Genomic DNA, 18,284 nt, shown 5'->3' on the forward strand with positions numbered 1-18,284 from the left:
GTCAGTTTGACATTATTTTAATTTTTAAAGTGCTGATCAGAGATTTCTTGATTTAAAATTCCACAGAAAGTCTGCCATTTACTGCAGATCATGACAGCCCAGAACAGCGTTAGATCTATTTGTCACTGCAAACTCCTTAGTTTCTGTTTCAATCACTCTGTGCCTTTCCTCAGATTATGAAGTACTGATGACTGAGGAAGGGCCAGATTTGTTTTTTGTAAGGCTGGACCAAGACAATAACAACAAAAGATACTTTGTTTCTGAAAATTCTGAATCTTGTTTCATCCAAAGTGCCATGGTTTTGCACATAATGACTTTGCTGTTCCTTGTCAGACATAGCATAATCTAAAAGAAGGCAATGCTCTAAGTTTCTCAGGTTAAGAAATCCTGTAGCAGGACTCACTGACTAATCCTCCTCTTACATTTTGTTCCTAAGCTCTTTTCAGGATGTCAGCAAGCTACCTTCCCAAGAAGACGAAAAGACAAGAAAGAAGATCGTAAGTGTTTATACTCATCTAATGAAGAAGCGTAGTTGTTGATGCTATGAGGTCAAAGGGAGGTGACGGCTTTTTCTGGCAGGGATGAAAAAATTGCAAGTAGTTCTAAGGAGATGCAAATTAAAGCGATAATTAAATGAAAATCAAAAACTTTGGTATTCTTTAGGTTCTCAAGACAGAATCTTCTGGTAAACTTGCCATAGGTCAGGATAGTTGATGAGATCGACAAAATACATGAACATATTCTAAACCAAAATACTAAAGACTGAATGTTAATTCATAAACTCTATTCCTTAGTATGATTTTCTTTGTATTTTAATGGATCACTCAACAGAGTGCTGTTTGAAAGTTTAACTTCTATTTCTTTGTCAAAGAAGTATCAGTTTTTCTGAAACAGGAGAATTTTTCATTTCTTAAAGCTCACAGGTTTAGAATTAAATTGATTTTTATGTGGATAATGTTAAGTTCCTGAACTTATTTCACTCTAAAATACAAGCTGTCTGATCTGAAGGTTTCTTAGCATTTACAAATTTTAGTAACCTAGGTGGAATTTATGGTTTCTTAGCTATTTCAGTTACTATTGTTATGGTGCTTAATGATGGATTTGGGGACCTGAATAAAGACAAGGTTTATGTTATCTTGAAGAAATAAACTAATGTAAATGTACTGATCACCATATTGTTGTACTTAAAAACCAGGTACTAAAAAAATCAGACAGAGTCACCCTTGAGAAAATTACTTTAAGGGTATAAATATATTAGCACCCATCCTGTTCACCAGACCTGGCTCCCTCTCCCCAGAGATCAAATCAGAGCTCAAAGGAACCTATTTTTTGTCAGCAGAACTTGTGAAAACAAAACCAATGGAGATCTTCAACAGCTTTTCAGAAATGATCTGCAGAATTGTTTTGAACATGGCAGCATTGTATACAGTTGTGTGTCAACTTAAAAGGGAACTATTTTGAAGGTGATCATAGCTCTTCAAAGGGGTGGTCCTAGCAGCTCAGGAGAAAGCCATCCCCGTGGTCCGGAAAAAAAGTCGGCAGGGGAGAAAGCCAGCTTGGTGGAATAGAGAGATCTTGAGGGATATCAAGAAGAAAAGAAATGTTTATGGGCTCTGGAAGAAGGGACAGGCCTCTTGGGTGGACTACAGGAGGGAAGTGAGATTGTGTAGGGAAAAAATCAGAAGGGCTAAGGCTCAGCTAGAAATTGGATTGGCCAAGTCAGTGAAAGATAACAAAAAATCTTTCTACAAATATATAAATAATAAAAGGCAGACTAGGGAGACCATACAGTCCCTATTGGACACAGAAGGAACAACAGTAACAGGGGATGAGGAAAAGGCTGAGGTACTTAATGCCTTCTTTGCCTCAGTCTTTAGTCGTAAGGAGGGTCGTTCCGCCTGTGTACAAACCCAGGAGCTAGAGGAGCATAATGAGGCTCCCATGATCCAAGAGGAGGTGGTCAGAGACTTGCTAGCCCAACTGGACAGTCACAAGTCTATGGGGCCGGACGGGATTCACCCTAGGGTATTGAAGGAGCTGGCGGATGTGCTGGCCAAACCCCTTTCCATCATCTTCCAACAGTCCTGGAAGACTGGGGAAGTCCCACTGGACTGGAGGCTGGCTGATGTTGTGCCCATCTACAAAAAGGGCCGCAGGGAGGACCCAGGAAACTACAGGCCTGTCACTCTGACCTCAGTGCCAGGGAAAGTCATGGAACAGGTGATCTTCAGTGCTATCATGAAGCACATGCAAGAGAACCGGGTGATCAGGCCCAGTCAACATGGGTTCACAAAAGGCAGGTCTTGCCAGACTAACCTGATCACCTTCTATGACAAAGTGACCCGGCTACTGGATGAGGGAAAGGCTGTGGATGTGGTCTTCCTGGACTTCAGCAAAGCCTTTGACACAGTTTCTCACAGCATTCTGCTTGAGAAACTGTCAGCCTCTGGGCTGGACAGGCGCACATTCTCCTGGCTGGAAAACTGTTTGGATGGCCGGGCCCAGAGAGTGGTGGGAAATGGTGTGAAATCCAGCTGGAGGCCAGTGACAAGTGGGGTTCCCCAGGGCTCAGTGCTGGGTCCAGCCCTGTTCAATGTCTTCATCAATGATCTGGATGAAGGCATCGAGTGCACCCTTAGCAAGTTTGCGGACGACACTAAGCTGGGTGGAAGTGTGGATCTGCTGGAGGGTCGGGAGGCTCTGCAAAGGGATCTGAACAGGCTGGACCGCTGGGCTGAGTCCAATGGCATGAGGTTTAACAAGGCCAAATGCCGGGTCCTGCACTTGGGGCACAACAACCCTAAGCAGTGCTACAGACTGGGAGAAGTCTGTCTAGAAAGCTGCCTGGAGGAGAGGGACCTGGGGGTGTTGGTTGACAGCCGACTGAACATGAGCCAGCAGTGTGCCCAGGTGGCCAAGAAGGCCAATGGCATCTTGGCTTGTATCAGAAATGGCGTGACCAGCAGGTCCAGGGAGGTTATTCTCCCTCGGTACTTGGCACTGGTGAGACCGCTCCTCGAATACTGTGTTCAGTTCTGGTCCCCTCACCACAAGAAGGATGTTGAGGCTCTGGAGAGAGTCCAGAGAAGAGCAACAAAGCTGGTGAAAGGGCTGGAGAACAGGCCTTATGAGGAGCGGCTGAGAGAGCTGGGGTTGTTTAGCCTGGAGAAGAGGAGGCTGAGGGGTGACCTCATTGCTCTCTACAACTACCTGAAAGGAGGTTGTAGAGAGGAGGGTGCTGGCCTCTTCTCCCAAGTGACAGGGGACAGGACAAGAGGGAATGGCCTCAAGCTCCACCAGGGGAGGTTTAGGCTAGATGTTAGGAAAAAATTCTTTACAGAAAGGGTCATTGGGCACTGGAACAGGCTGCCCAGGGAGGTGGTTGAGTCACCTTCCCTGGAGGTGTTTAAGGCACGGGTGGACGAGGTGCTGAGGGATATGGTTTAGTGTTTGGTAGGAACGGTTGGACTCGGTGATCCGGTGCGTCTCTTCCAACCTGGTTATTCTGTGATTCTGTGATAGCTGATTTTCTTTGTCAGATAGAATAAGTTACAGGCCCAATCTCATTTTCTTTTGTGTCAGACCTTGTATTTATTTCTACTAAGTAGCCAATGCTGGGATGTAGTTATAGATACCAAATAACTGAAGACAAGCAAGGAGGGAAATATATATTATTTCCTTTGTCTCCTGAAGGGAAAATGATAGAACATAAACATTTTGCAAAAATTTTCCGTCCTGCTTACATAAGTTGCCTGGCATTTAAGAAGCTCAAGACCTAACTCATTTTCCATACTCCTTCACTTTTTATATTGGGAAACTCTGCTTACATAAGTAGTTTTCAAACTGTAGTTTAAAAGTTACTTTTAACAGGTTACTTTCAACATGTTACTTTAAGTAACTGAAGAGTGGCTAAAAGACTGTTAGAGGACAGTGAGACTAGGATTAAAATTAAACAGTAAAATAAAAGGACATTTCATAATTTTGCACAAGAACTAACATACTAACCTCAGATTCCACTTCAAACTCACCATGTCATATTTTACTACTCTTAACACCTGCCAAAGCTTTCCTAAAATCAGACACTTTTGTTAAAGTTATCACACCATTTTCTGCACATTTATCAAGCTAAACTTGATTTATATAATTTATACTATATAGTGGCACCGTATAACAAGTCACCAATGATGATGCTCTCTTTATGCTTAATGTCTTTTGTAGCAGGAGAGTTTCAATAGGCAAAAGGGCTTACATTTTAAAATGTTAGGCCTGACTAGCAGAATTCAAAGTGCACATGATCCATAGTACCATTGTATATGCTCCAGTAACTTCTCTGCTATAGACTCTCCCAGCTGTTACTGACAGTCAAGAAAAGCTGCTAACTTGTTATGTATCCTTTGGGCCTGCACATGAATTCTCTAGGTTTCTCGAATCATCTGCTGCCTCCACGTTTGAAGGGATTGCTTTTTGACCAGTTAGAGGTCATCCAGGCAAGTCAGTGAAGAGATGTAAGGAGGCACAGGCAACAAAGAGACATATTTTATGGAGAAGAAGTGTACGGTAATGAAATACTGTGTCTAAGATCTTACAGGCTATGTAAGTCAGAAAAATAAGTCAAATCAGATTATTTTCCTGTACCCTGAACATAAAATATCTCTCACTTCTCCTATCTTTTCCCCTAAAACATTTTCTTCCAATAAATGATATTTTCCTTCTCAGAAAAAATGCATTGAAACAAAGTTTTTTGTTCTGCCTTCAATGAGTATCAAATACTGGCTAATGCCTAGACAAACCCATGACATTCTCTACTCCTTTTATTTATAGCAAGTCTTTTTTCACTTGCCATCAAACATCAATGCAGTTGTCAACATTATCAGATACAAAACTACTCAATTAATTTTCCTGTAAAGTCTCGCCATGACTATCATCATTTCTATTGCAGAAAGAGTCTGCACGATGATGGTGATTTTTTTTAAACATGTCAGAATGCCAGGTACTTCAACAGGCACTGATATTACAGGTGATGAAATTAATAGTGATATGTTCATGATGCGGTTTGAGGTTCTGTGGTATTGTCACCTCTCCTTTTGACATCAGTGGCAGAACAAACATAACCTCAAAAGATAAAAGAGACTGTTCTCAGTCTCAGTGTTAACATTAATGACACCTCCCAGGGCAGAACAAGCCTCCATTGCTGTATAATCAGTTTATAAAGATGCAGCAGCCTGTTTAATCATGCCAAGTGTCAATGCTGGCATTTGACTTGATCATGTAGATCCCCAAAAGATTAGAGCTTGTTTTGTTCTGTCACAGGATTTCAGTGCACAGACAGTTCTATAAAAATTCCCCCAAAGCTAAACTATTCACACAAATTTATGTGTGCTTTCAGATGGTGAAATGTGATGTCACAGCACTTAAAACAAGATAGCAAAAGCAAAGATTGTGAGAGAAGAAAAAAATAAACAATTTCAGGAAAAATTCCAGACCATAGTTTTAAAAACAACACATCCTCAATAAATCTGAAGGGGCAGCAAAGATGTTCTTTCCAAAAGGATGGATTGAACCAGCCCACAGCAATCTTACTTTGAGAAAGCCAGTGCTTGCCCACTCTGTTACTCTAAATCAAATCTAGCATTCTTAAACATTTTTGTACAAATGCCTCCCTCAAAGTCAGTGAGATCTTCAACAGGGGAAAAAAAGAAAGCAGACATCAGATTTCTTTTTTCTCTTTGAAGGAACATACTATTATTGGGATGCAAAAAACCAGTTTCAGCATGTGTAGATATTATAGACTGTACTGACATCCATACAGTCCTGACTTTTTTTACCTTTTTTCAGTAATATGGCAAACATTTTTCAACTTTTTAAAAATAACACAAGTCTATATAACCAGTAATGAAGCATCCTAGTTGTAGGAATGTAAATTCTGCAAACGTTTCATAAACTTTCTTAGAAGGAAAAAGATGAATAGCAAAACAATATCTCTGGATTTTTTAGGTTTGATAATTTCCTGGTGTGGGAAACCTCGGCTGGTCCGAGGGATTGGAATGCAAGTTTAGCATTGCCCTTGAGCAGATACCCATGTATCCTTGAAGAGGCCAGAGAGCCCCAAGAAGAGCTAAGTAAACAAGATTAAGAAGCTACTAGACCACAGGTGGAATTATCCAGTTATGAAGCTACGACAGAGAAAGAGTCATCCAATTATGAGCTGTTGATTTTTTGTTAAACCAATCATACATGGACACACATTCCCAAAAAGATATAAAAGAGCTTGTAAAACAATAAAGGTAGCCCTTTTGCTCACAATTGGGTGTCTTGTCCACCCCAACCGCTACATCCCCGTTTCCTCTAAATTTTTCACTGTTTTCCTGGAAAGATTTCTGCTCGAATGTACTTACTAGAACAAATGTTCCTAGGCATTTGTTCAAATGAGAACTCCAAAATACAAGAATGCATACGCAGACAGATAAACAAGCCTGCCAAACACATGTTTATATCAGTAATTACTATTCTTTTGAACAGCATGTTGATATATGGTGTGAACATCAGAGACTACTAAATTATCTAGGCAGTTGTTTCAAAATTTTCGTCCACATCATCTTTTCTTTTGTTTACTCCTGAGAAAAGTATCTCAAATGAAATAATTTCAACAGCAAGAGATTCAAACCAATAAAAGTAAAAATAGAAATGGACAGAAATAGAGCATCATTAGGACTCAAGTTATTTCCTAAGATTAACATTTTCTATTTATGATAGTATTTTTTCGATTTTTTTTCATTAATGTGGTCCAGAGATGAATGAAAACAAGTAATAAAAAATGCATATCTTGAAAGGCATCAACAAAGAATTTCTGCACCATACAGTCATGGTGGAGTTCTACTTTCAGTCTACAAAGTGTGGTGGTTGAGGAAGCAGTCTAGTGATATTTTTTGCATTAAACTTTGGATGTCTTATTGTATGTATATACCAGTGTTAATTTTGCTTTTGTTGTTTGTACTTTCAACTACATAAATTCTGAGTTGGATGCTGACGACTTTCTTTGAGCAAAAAACATCCAAAATGCAAAGAAAATATACAGTCCAGTGAAAGCAGAAATTTTTGTAAGCATTATATTCTTTTTAAAGCATGCTTAGAAGGGTTTATTTTATTTGGGTAAACACAATAAATATTGGTATGAACATTTGCTGAGAGACACTCTCAAATCCCGGATCTCTTTGTCTTTTGCTTTGTATTGTTCTTTCCTGGCATTTCTTTATATGGCCAGTATATATTGATATTTCTGTCTAGACAGGAGGTGTTTACAGGACTACTGCAGAGAACAGAGCTCAAACATTTTAAGGCACTCTCAGGAATAAAGGGAAAAGAAAAAAACAAAACAAAACAAAATGAAACAAAAAACAAAAGCAAAATCTCTTCCCAACTCTGTTTATATAATTATTATTTATGGAAATTTAAGACTCGGAAAGGAATAATTACTTGGAATATCTAAAATCTGTTAAAGTCAAGGAGATTTGCCACCTATTTCCTTCATAAATCTTTTATGGCTCCATCTGAAAACCTCAAGAAATATGGAAAATATGAATAGTCCCCTTGGACTTTTTGCTTTATGACAGAGAAGTGCAATAGCTTACTGATATACCTCACAAACTATATATGTTTTTATTTTGTTGGTTTGGTCCAACTGAGAAGTTAAGCTTTTTTAATATTCTAGCAGTTGAAATGAAGATTATTTCCTTAAAATGTAGCAAAAGAGAAACACAGTATATATTCATAGGATTCTCCTTAGAAAGATCACAGGTTATTTGTTCTGCATTCTGTTAAACAAAGAGAAAAAATATGACTGATCTTACACTGTATATGTATTTGACACTAATATGCAGTGATTTCAAGGTGTTTATGCTGAAATTTCTATTATATGAATTAAACAACAATAATGAGCATTCAAGGGACTTCCTATTTTAATGACAATGATAAAAGAAGAAGCCTTGTACAGTTCAAAGGTGCATATATCTGGTCCAATCTTTGTTTTTGTTCTTTATATGCTAAAGCCATCTTCCCTTCTTTGTTTGGTAGTGCCAGCAGGAGCTTATCTGTGGACTATGTTTCTCCATTTCTGCCCTTAAGTCTCTCAGAGCAGTGGAAGCACATGTTCTCCTCTGTATATTCACCACTTCATTTATCAGACAGCAGTGTGGTTCATTTGCAAAGATGCAGGACAGGACTCCCCCTTATGCTGTGTTCCTAACTGAAGTTCTTGTAGAATGGCAGTTAAAATGTAACCAAGTGTTTTTGACAAACAGAAATCAATCACAAAATGCAATCGCAAAGTTTCAGTGCAGGTGAAGCAGAGAAGATTAAGTGCTACATTTTCTGTACTTTTAATTAGTTGTATTACTATCCTAAAATGTGTTGTGTCAGATATGTACTGCTGCTGTGCTAAATCAATGTTGGATGAAGCGTGTCACAGATTTTCCATATTCCTCTATTTAACTTGTGATAATTCATATTTAATTTTTTTTTGTTACCAATGAACTAAAATTCTGACAATGAAAACTTTTTGGGAAAAAAAAAGAACTCAGAAATTAAGTCAGACTTCCAAATTTCAATATTAACATAGTAGAGCAAGACTATTAAATGATCCATTTATAGGCTTACAGAGGAAAGGTATGTGATAGAAAACCAGACAACACAGATTTGCTAAGAACTAATTATGTCAAACCAATTTAGTTTCCTCTTCTGACATGATAACTGGCTCAGTCAGTGATGAAGAAGTTGCAGTTGTGTTATATATTGATTTCAGTAAGGATTTAGATATTGACATTGTCATAAGCAACACACAGTCCATGTGAAATCACCATAAAAATGATGGTGATTTCACATCATTTCATATGAAACTTCACTTGAGCAGAAGCTGTCAGTGATTTTTTTATTAAATAAAGGCACCAATTCTCATGTAGCTCTGCAGAAGTCTGTCTTAGATGGGGTTCTAATCCATATTTCCAGTACTGTGGTGTGTGATACTACAAGTGGCGCAGTTAAAAAATGCATAGATGGCACAAATTCTTTAAGAATTGGTTCAGAGCTTAGGAATATCTTTATCAGTTTAATGAATGATCCAAATTGGTGATGAAATCCACTAAAGAGAAGTCCTACCTTTCAGGAGAAATCAAGTGCATAAAAGCACTTGGTAAAATTGAGTAAGATACAGTATTGCAGAAAAAAACCATCTAAATGGTCTAATAGATGATAAGATTAGAATAAATTACAAATATTGAACTATTGGAGAAACCATATCTTATTTCAGGTTTATCACATGTAAGACATGGACAGAAATTACTCTGCTGCTGAAGCCCCATATGACTACACTTTAAGGAAATGTAGATGTAAGGAAAACCCAGGAGAGAGTAGCATGACAAGAGTTTTAGTAAGAGTGGCATTTAAGAAAAGGAGGACAAATTTAAGCAGTTGTACAAATAGGAAGATAAATAAGGAGGACACACAGTCTTCCTCTATAGAAGATATTATACTAAAAATGACAGCAATTAAATGCTTGTTCTCTTGCTGTGCTTGTGCGGCAAGGCAATAAAGTACTGACTTACCATATCATAATGAAGATTTAGGAATAAGTTGTAAAGATAACAAAGCAGTACATGGAACCAGATACTGATGCAGATGGTGGAAATCTTTCACTGGAATTATTAAAAAAGGGTTTGATAAGTCCGGGACTTTCTTGTTCTTTCACTTCAATATTTCTGTGATTGTAGAAAATGTTGTTTCTTGCATAAGCTGTATGCTTTAGATAGTTACTTCTTTTTACCATTTTTGTCATAATATTTTACGTGTTTTTAGAAATAATAGGTGACTAGTTTTTAAAACTTATAGTATTTTCTCTCCACATATCAAATGCCTTTACTACAATTCTTTGGAATACTGGGGAAAAATACAAAATATCAGCAAGTCATTATAAAAGAAAAAATAAGTAAAATATGTAGATTTTTGAAAGACAGAGTTTATTTATGCTGTTCTGGTTCTCAGAAAAGTGATTGTCATTATTTCCACATCTACCGCTGACTCTGCTGAGACATATGATACTGGATATGTGTTTCCCCTCAACTCATAGCATTTTACACAATATGTCTTCTACAGCTGGGAACTGTACATTGCAATTTGGCATATGATTTTATAGCTTGATTCTACCTACCAAACACAAGCATAAAAAGCACTTTGAAATCTGCAAGGTTTTTGTATAATTTATGGCTATTGGATATACTGATGATTATAAATGTTTGTTGTTTTGAAACAATGTCCTTCCACTACAGAAATAAAAAATAACTGGTGTTAGGCATAGTATATGTTTATGCACGAACTTGCACTGATTGTCAGTGGAACTATACCACCTTATACCAGCAAGAACTTCAGGTTGCCCTCTGAATATTGAATTGATGAATACAAAGAGAATCTGACAGAAAAAAAAAAGGATGGCTACAACCTTGCCTCGTTTCTTGTAATTTTCCTTTAGGAATCCACTATGATCCACTATTTGAACTGTTTTTCCTTTGCTCTGGCATTGGAAATAGGTCCTGCAGTCTCTGTGATCCCTCATGTCAAGTGGCCACCTGCTGGCGCTGTGAATCACTAGTGAAGCCAGGGTCTCACTCATTTATGGGAAGACCTTGCTGCTTATTAGGGGCAAAGAAGATGAGAGGATACATAAAATTTGGATGCAGAAAAAACACCCATCTGTACAGAAGAATAGAGCAGAGTGAAGCATCTGTGGCGTAGGGCAGAGGTAAAAGGAGTACAATGGGCAATCCACTCTGTTCCATTAACTGAAGTCCTTCTCCTCAGAAGGCAGAAAGTCGTATACTGGAAAATCTGGGCATGGTAAGAGCTCAAGGCTTATAGGGTCTTGCCCAGAGAGGTGCAGTAATGTCAAGAGCAGCCATGCTCCCAGAATCACAACTCCTGCCATGAATGTCAGTGAAGGGTAGAGACGTGGGAGACCATAACTCAGGATAGTGGTGATGTCACGGGTGGACAGGTGGATGAGGTGCTAAGGGGAATGGTTTAGTGTTTGGTAGGAATGGTTGGACTTGATGATCCGGTGGGTCTCTTCCAACCTGGTGATTCTAAGATTCTATGATTCTATGTCTGGGAAGTGCTGGTCAGCTTGATAGTTTATTGCTCTTGTCAGCTTCTCCCTTTCTTATATCCAGTGCAAAGCAGCAAAAAGACAGAGAGAAATCTTCAGCAGTAGGATCTACTGTCAGCATAGCTCCCTCTCAAGCATCATGGCTTCTCTACCTTATTGCTGAAGATGGTACACTGGCCTACATAGGTAAACCTGCAGTTTATCTTCTCTCACACCTACAGGCACAGTGCAGTCAATAGAGAAAATTATTTTTCTAATTTATTATGATTTTTTAGAACAATTAAGTTTGCACATCATTTAAAACATACAACATATTACAGATATATTAATTCTTGGAAAAAAATCTGTATTTGCAACATACCAATAGCAGTTCTTCCCAATCCCAGGCTTTACTTGTATAATATTTAAAAACACAACAGGATCCAGGTTCTGTGAATGAGAAAAAATATTGCTACATATATATTAATCTGATGGATTCTTCGGAATTTATCAATCTTAGTGGTCCCAGTAGAGCAGAAATCTCAGAAAGATGAAAAAGTATGTGTATATGGTAAAAATAATACCCCATTCAGCCTGTGAATTGGAATGAGGATAAGGAATATGACCAAATAAGGCTTCCTCAATGACATCATTAAGTGCTCAAATACCTAATTACATTGTCTGGCAAGGTAATTAAGTTTCTTCATGCTATTCTTCTATGATTATTTTTAGATCTACAAGACTATAATTAGTGAAGGAAGAGCAAAATATTTGGTAAAGTCTCCTTGCATATTCCAAGACTCCTCAGAGTCTTAGTGAAGTTTTTTCTGTATGAGCGATTGTGAGAAATCTCTGGTATTGAAGAGTATGTGCAGTGCGGTTATTCACTTCACAGATCTCCTCACTGCTGCAAAGCCAGTCTGAGATTAAAAAAAAGTTTGATCTGTTTTTGGGAAGTAAAAGTAAAGTTTCTTCCTCCATTGAACAAATATCTATGTGAGAGCCAAATCTTGTTCCTTGGTCCAGGTGAGTGAAGTCACTGCAAACATTGACTTTTTTAAATGTTTTCCAGCTTGGTTTCTGTTAGGTCTATAAAAAATACTGTTACAGCCAATGGATGGAACTCAGAGGCTGCTAGGGAAAGATGAGCTAAAATGATCCAGCTTGGTGCCCGAGTCTGACATTAATGATAAGGCATTTGTCCAAATAAGAAGGACATGGTTATCTGAGTAGAACTGTGATTTCATCCAAGTGCATACTAACATAAGCATTACCTACAAGAATGTCACACACATTGCTCTGGGATAGCTGGGTATCAAAACAGTGGTACTAGAACTTACAACTTCTTGTTCAAACCCTCACATTCCACATGCTGGTATCTGGATTTCAATAACTGTAACACAATTATTCTCTAGAAAAAAACCCGAACTCTCAACATTGTTTATTGTAAATTATTTACTGCCATTTTATAAAAAATAATATTAAACATTTCTTCCCCAAGCATTCTGCCATTCCTAGGAACATCTGCATGCATCAAAATTTCATCCCTTCCCCAACATAACTCCCGAGATATCAAATACAAGTGACTGCATTTCATACTTTGAAAGAGATTTTTACAGAGACCATTATGCTAATATTAGTCTGTAGAGCACTCTACTCTTCCTCTGCTTTTGATCTTGGCTCACCCAGTCTAACTGCTTATATTCTACACATGATGCTAAAGTTTTAAAGATCTGGTTTGGGCAACAGATGTTGTGTGTTGGGCTTTTGATGTGAATTACAGGTGCAACACGGATGCTACATTTACTTTATTGCTCCTAGGACACATTCCCTGTTCTTGAATCTGAAAACATACTGTGGCCATATCCTTATTCTCTGTGAGGACAAGGAACAGATTTGCATCACATTCCCTTCCACAAATCCTATTTATTACATAAAGGAAATCAGGTTATGTGCTCAAGATGAGTGCTGCTAAATACTCCAAACAGATACTGGTCTCGATGATTACAAAGAATTAGGACGCTTTGCAGTAAGAACTCTGCATCAAAAAGAATGCCCAGACGTACGTTAAGTAAATAAATTATTTTTTGTTGCTTTCTAAAGTGCTAATCTTGGGTCTTAAAGTTTAGCAATCTTTTACCTTGGTTAACCAGATTTAGTTTGTGAGGGTAGAGAAGAAAAATGTATGAGTTTCTGAATGAGGAATTGCAACATCAGGATAAGGGGAGATACCCTGAACTAATGGAACACACTGAATACTTCATAGATAACTTAGAAATTAGTCATAATTCGTATAAATGGAAAAGCCCTCTGAAAGAATTTCAAAACTCAAATTTTTCTCTTTCATAGACTATGAAGATACATTCGTATCACTGCTTGACAATTCTTTCAGAAGACAAGAAGAAAACAAGCCGAACCTAAAACCTGCCAGTTTACTGCAACACCTCTGGAAATAGTTTTATTCTAATGCTGACTGAAGAAGGTGGCTTGACCTTGCATGTTCCTGTCCAGGAATATCAGAGAAGCTGTGCTCAAATTATGAAGAGAAAATCACATTAAAAAGAAGTTCGGAGCATTGGTTTTGCAGTTTTCTAAAGCAACGAGACAAGTTAAAACATGCAGGAAGGATAAAAAGAGTGTTTTGATTCATAGTGTAAATATAGTAATTATAAGTGTGAATTTTGCCTTCATTTTTAAGTTACTGTTCCACTGATGCAGTTTTTCTCAGTGTTAACTGGGTCATCTGGCTGTCAAGTGCTGTGTGTGAATAGAGACTTTCAGAGTCACTTAATAGTCTGGAGTCTTGAGAGGGACAGAGAGTACCAACAAAAGTGGGTTGCAGCAAGACCATAAGAACTTTTATAATTTCTCTGGTACGTTAGTCTTCCTCTTGACTCATAGAAAGCAATTCTTTTCTCAGTATTTTTCCAGGCAATAAGGTATAGGAGTATGCCCCTGTAGTGCCCTCTGAGCAAACAAAAGTGAGGGAAGTAAGACTAGAGCACACAAATATGGAATGCATGAAAGGGAGAAGGGATCCTTAGGACACAGAGTGACAGAGCATAAGATCAGGATTTAGGAGATAAAAGGAATTGATCCAAGCACTGCAGAGCCCTGATGTAGCACAGATACTGGGTAGATGTTTGCAGCATTTGCTCCACTGCCAGATTTTTCTGTTGTTTCTGGGTAATGATCCACTTACTCTCTTGCCTCAGCTACAAGGTTTTTCTTTCCTGCCTGACAGCTGCTGATATCCATTTTGGCAACAATACATATACTTCTGCTTTACTTGCTCAGCCTTCCCTGTTTGAAGAAAAACTTGTTTTTTTCCTACCTAGAATTTAAAAAATTATGTCACTGGTTAGTGTCTTCCTTGGAAAATCTTTCTTTTTGTGCCAAGAAGTTCCAAATATGGGACATGGAGAGATTATTAAAAGAAGGAAGGAATAAGAATTCATGAAAAGAATATGAGCTATACAATCTTAGCAGTAAACAGCTATTTTCCAATTAAATCATCTGATATCCTAACAAATTTATTTTATGTCTAAAATTTCCATGATGAATTTCTAAAATATCTCCCAAAATTCAAAGCTAAAAAGTTTCCAATCGGGACATCTAAATTTTGAAATTTCCTTTAAAACATGCAAAACAGGACATGTAGATACTTTCTTTGCTTATCACATGATCTAAAATTTCAGAAATATAGTTCAGTTTCTACATGTAGACAAGGAATTTAGAGACAAAAACTAAATGGAGTTGTGGGCTTCAAATTTATTCTTAATTTGCAGACTGAAGAAAGCTGCACACTCTGCACAGCATGTACTATTAACTGTGAACACTAACAGATGAGAATGGTGAAGGAAAAAATGGAATAACCAACAAATAAGCTCAATTTAGTGATGAAACTTTTGCTGCTTTCTTAACAGTGTTTGGTAAAAGTTATTATCATAATGCAGAAAAATTTTGCAGCATCAGAAAAGGTCCTATTCTTTCTCTCTGCACTCCTAGAAGACATTTTGGTTGCAAACCTTGCAAATAGATTTGCTCCACTCAAACCTTTTACAACTGGTTTGCACACTGGATTGGTACAGTGAAATTCACTGTAAAAATTGCAGGTTTGCATCATTCTACAGAAGGAAAAAGCATAAGGAATCTTTTTTGTTAATTTGTCATTCGATGTTAGGGCATACTGCAGTTATGACAAAAATAATCTTATATCATTGTTCGCAGCAGAAAACTCTTAATCATGCCTGAAATACAAGTCGGTACTGCAGATGTGAAAAAGAATGTTCCTGATGCAACACTTGCAATGCTGAACATGATGCATACCAATATCACTTCTGTAAATGGTATCAATGCATTCCCGTTGATAACGATGCTAAAATGTGGGTGAGAAATGGGTTATTTTTGTCCTATTCTCCTTACTTACTTCAGTCAGTGTCAGGAGAAGACTTGGTCTGTATTATTTTCTGCTATGGTTTTTGTCATGAAAATGAAGTATCAGGATATTCATTTCCATCAGAAGAGAGTGAAAGAGGCAAAACCAGGAACTGAATCCTGCCGATCATTTTCAGAACTTTATGATATATATTATTATGAATGGAAATAGCAGAAATGTAGATTTCAAAATAAATACTAGATTTTTTTAAGGAAAAGTGTATGTTAAAAATATTCATGGCTAAAATACTATGTCAGTTTCATGCGCAGATTTTCACAAGCTCTAAAATGGTTTAGAAGTACAAATACCAGGATTTTCAGTAGCATTTCAGTTCCAACGGCAAAGAAATACTTTAAAATATTTGACCCACAGTATTCTTGCATATGGAGGAATAATTCCTTATCAATCATACAAAATTCCATCACTAAAAAGGTAGGAGAGATACACATCTGGCACTTCAGATGATCAGAATTCCCAGCCAGAATCACACAATGCAAAGGGCTTGTGATGTTGTGTTGATGGTGCTGCTTTCTCCATGGACATTTTGATATATTTTTTATATGATGAGAGCACTAATACAGTTTGGGCACAAAAAACCCCAGTAACATAGTATGAATCTTTCACTTTTAGAATCACAAGAATGAATAAAACACACAAACAGCACTTTTTTTGCTATAAGAAAGTCCCATGATTTGTTGATAGCCTGCAAAGTGGGGAACATTTGAAAAAAATGCAGTAACACAGATTTCTGTGTTTAAAGCTGAATGTTAAGATCAGCAACTTACCTGATAAAGTTTCCACTTGATAATTTGTGGGGACATGCATGCTTTGCACTGCCCTGCATAGACTCCTGGTAGCTCCATTCTTTGATTTCGCTCTCCCTCCCTGTTCCCTCAAGAAGTCAGCCTCATAAACATGATGCAGTAGTCTCATTACTGATCACTCTGCAAATCCCATTGAACATTTCCTTCCCCTCCTTCCCAACATGATCTCTAAAGAACCCTCCAAAGTCCACTTCCTTCCTATTGCTTGAGAAAGGAGTATTCTCTTTGAAATTTCCTTTGAAATAAAGCAGATGTGTCCAATGCAAACAGCAAGTGTGAGGAAATGGATCAAAACTCAGGAACATATATTTCCAATCTACTCTCCTAATAACTAGGAATGGTTCTAATAAAATACTATGACTTCATTTAAAAAAAAAAGGTTCCTGAAATCAACCGAAAAAGTACCTAATGTCATTATAAAAGGCCTGTTAATACTTAAAGGAGTAAGATCCTAATTTTCCTTGGCGACTATTTTAGCAGTATAAGTGATTTAACAAATGTTGATCTCTCACTCTGAACATCCTCCTTTTAAGTTTCTCTTATATTAATCAGGCACAATTAGAAGAGACATATGTTGGATTTAGGCCTTTGCATTTGAGTCTATTAATGTGAGGGATTGGGGAAACCCATGGTTCCTAAGATAATAATTTCTCTTAAGAGAGAGAGAAGTAAAAAACCTGGAGTCAGGACCCTGAAGCCTTAAGTGTACACTCCCCCTTCTCTGATGTTGGAGGAAGAGAATATCTTCCAGAGATCTGTCAAATAATTGCAAGTTAGTCTGTTGTCTGGAAGTTACAGATCTTAAACCAGGAAACCCTACTGTTCATTCTGTAACCTACATTTTACTGTTCAAAGTGAGCTTTGATTTTATAATGCTGGCAGAGTCTGCTAGCACAGTAATTGAAGTGTTCTTATTTTAAAAGACTTACAAGTAATATTCCTAGGATTTCTAGGGGAAAACACTTCTAACAAAGATGCACTTTTTCCTTTTAAAGACTATGTGCATTTTGCCAGATATTTCAGTTAATTTGGATGCAATTATAAATAGAGAAGGCTTTAGAAACATCTAAGGCTCTGATTCACTTCTCCCCTACTGCCTGGCACTCCTTCTCCCCAGCTCTTCCAAACACTTCATATTTGTATGAAGAGAGCGTTTGTTTGTTCTGTTCGGTCTATTAGCAAGACATGTTCCATAAGCAGATTAAAAAGCAAACTTTTGCCACCAGTTGGCAGACTTCACTCCCATTCAAATAGGAAACTGTTTTGTGTGCTTTTTGCAGCTCCCTCGCCCTAGCCCCTTGGATTCTGGGACAAAACCAAAGGAAAATAAAGTTCCTCCCCCAGCTTTCTTAAGCTGTTCCTTGAAATATTTTATTTTTAAAACGAACACTTGTCCGTCTTTATACCCGTCCCACGGCTGTTTGCAACACAGCTCTCCCCACATCATGGCAGAGCCTTCCTGTTCCCATTTTCCTTCTTTAGCAGTTAAGCATGGGGAAAGTGCACTGCTCATTTAACCACTGCTTTTCAACTTTGTGTATGAAACCAATTCAAATCAAGTAGTCAAAGTAAATAATTGACCTAACCCTTGTGTTTGAGGAAAAGGGAATTGCATGAGGAAGAACATAGAGAGGCCAGCAGAATGGCTTATAGATTAGATGTGTCTTAGACTACTGGTATTGGAGTGTGAATTTGATGTGCAGATAACTGTCATCTTTGACAATCAACACAGTGGACCTAGTGATGAAGTCCTTCTACCCCCTTATGACAGGCATTAGAGTCGCACTGGTAGTTCCTTCCTCACATACTTGTTCCTAATTTTAGACAACATACTATTTCACAGCATTTTGTTTTGTGTTGATAAGCAGAATTGTATTTCTTTTTTTTATTCTGC

General features: G+C 37.7%; 1 long non-coding RNA gene across 1 annotated transcript in view; it reads right to left on the minus strand.

Moving 5' to 3' along the window:
* The window catches only part of LOC138729304 (uncharacterized), a 65,112-nt gene extending 48,661 nt beyond the window's left edge, over window positions 1-16,451 (minus strand). Inside the window, exons 1-2 of the long non-coding RNA XR_011338869.1 lie at window positions 16,352-16,451; window positions 11,511-11,578 (exon numbers count right to left, since the gene is read on the minus strand). This is a non-coding gene — a long non-coding RNA (uncharacterized lncRNA). The remainder of the gene's footprint in view (window positions 1-11,510; window positions 11,579-16,351) is intronic.
* Window positions 16,452-18,284: the final 1,833 nt, after the last annotated feature.

This window comes from Phaenicophaeus curvirostris, chromosome 1 (genome assembly GCF_032191515.1).
Source record: "Phaenicophaeus curvirostris isolate KB17595 chromosome 1, BPBGC_Pcur_1.0, whole genome shotgun sequence".
Taxonomy (NCBI): domain Eukaryota; kingdom Metazoa; phylum Chordata; class Aves; order Cuculiformes; family Cuculidae; genus Phaenicophaeus; species Phaenicophaeus curvirostris.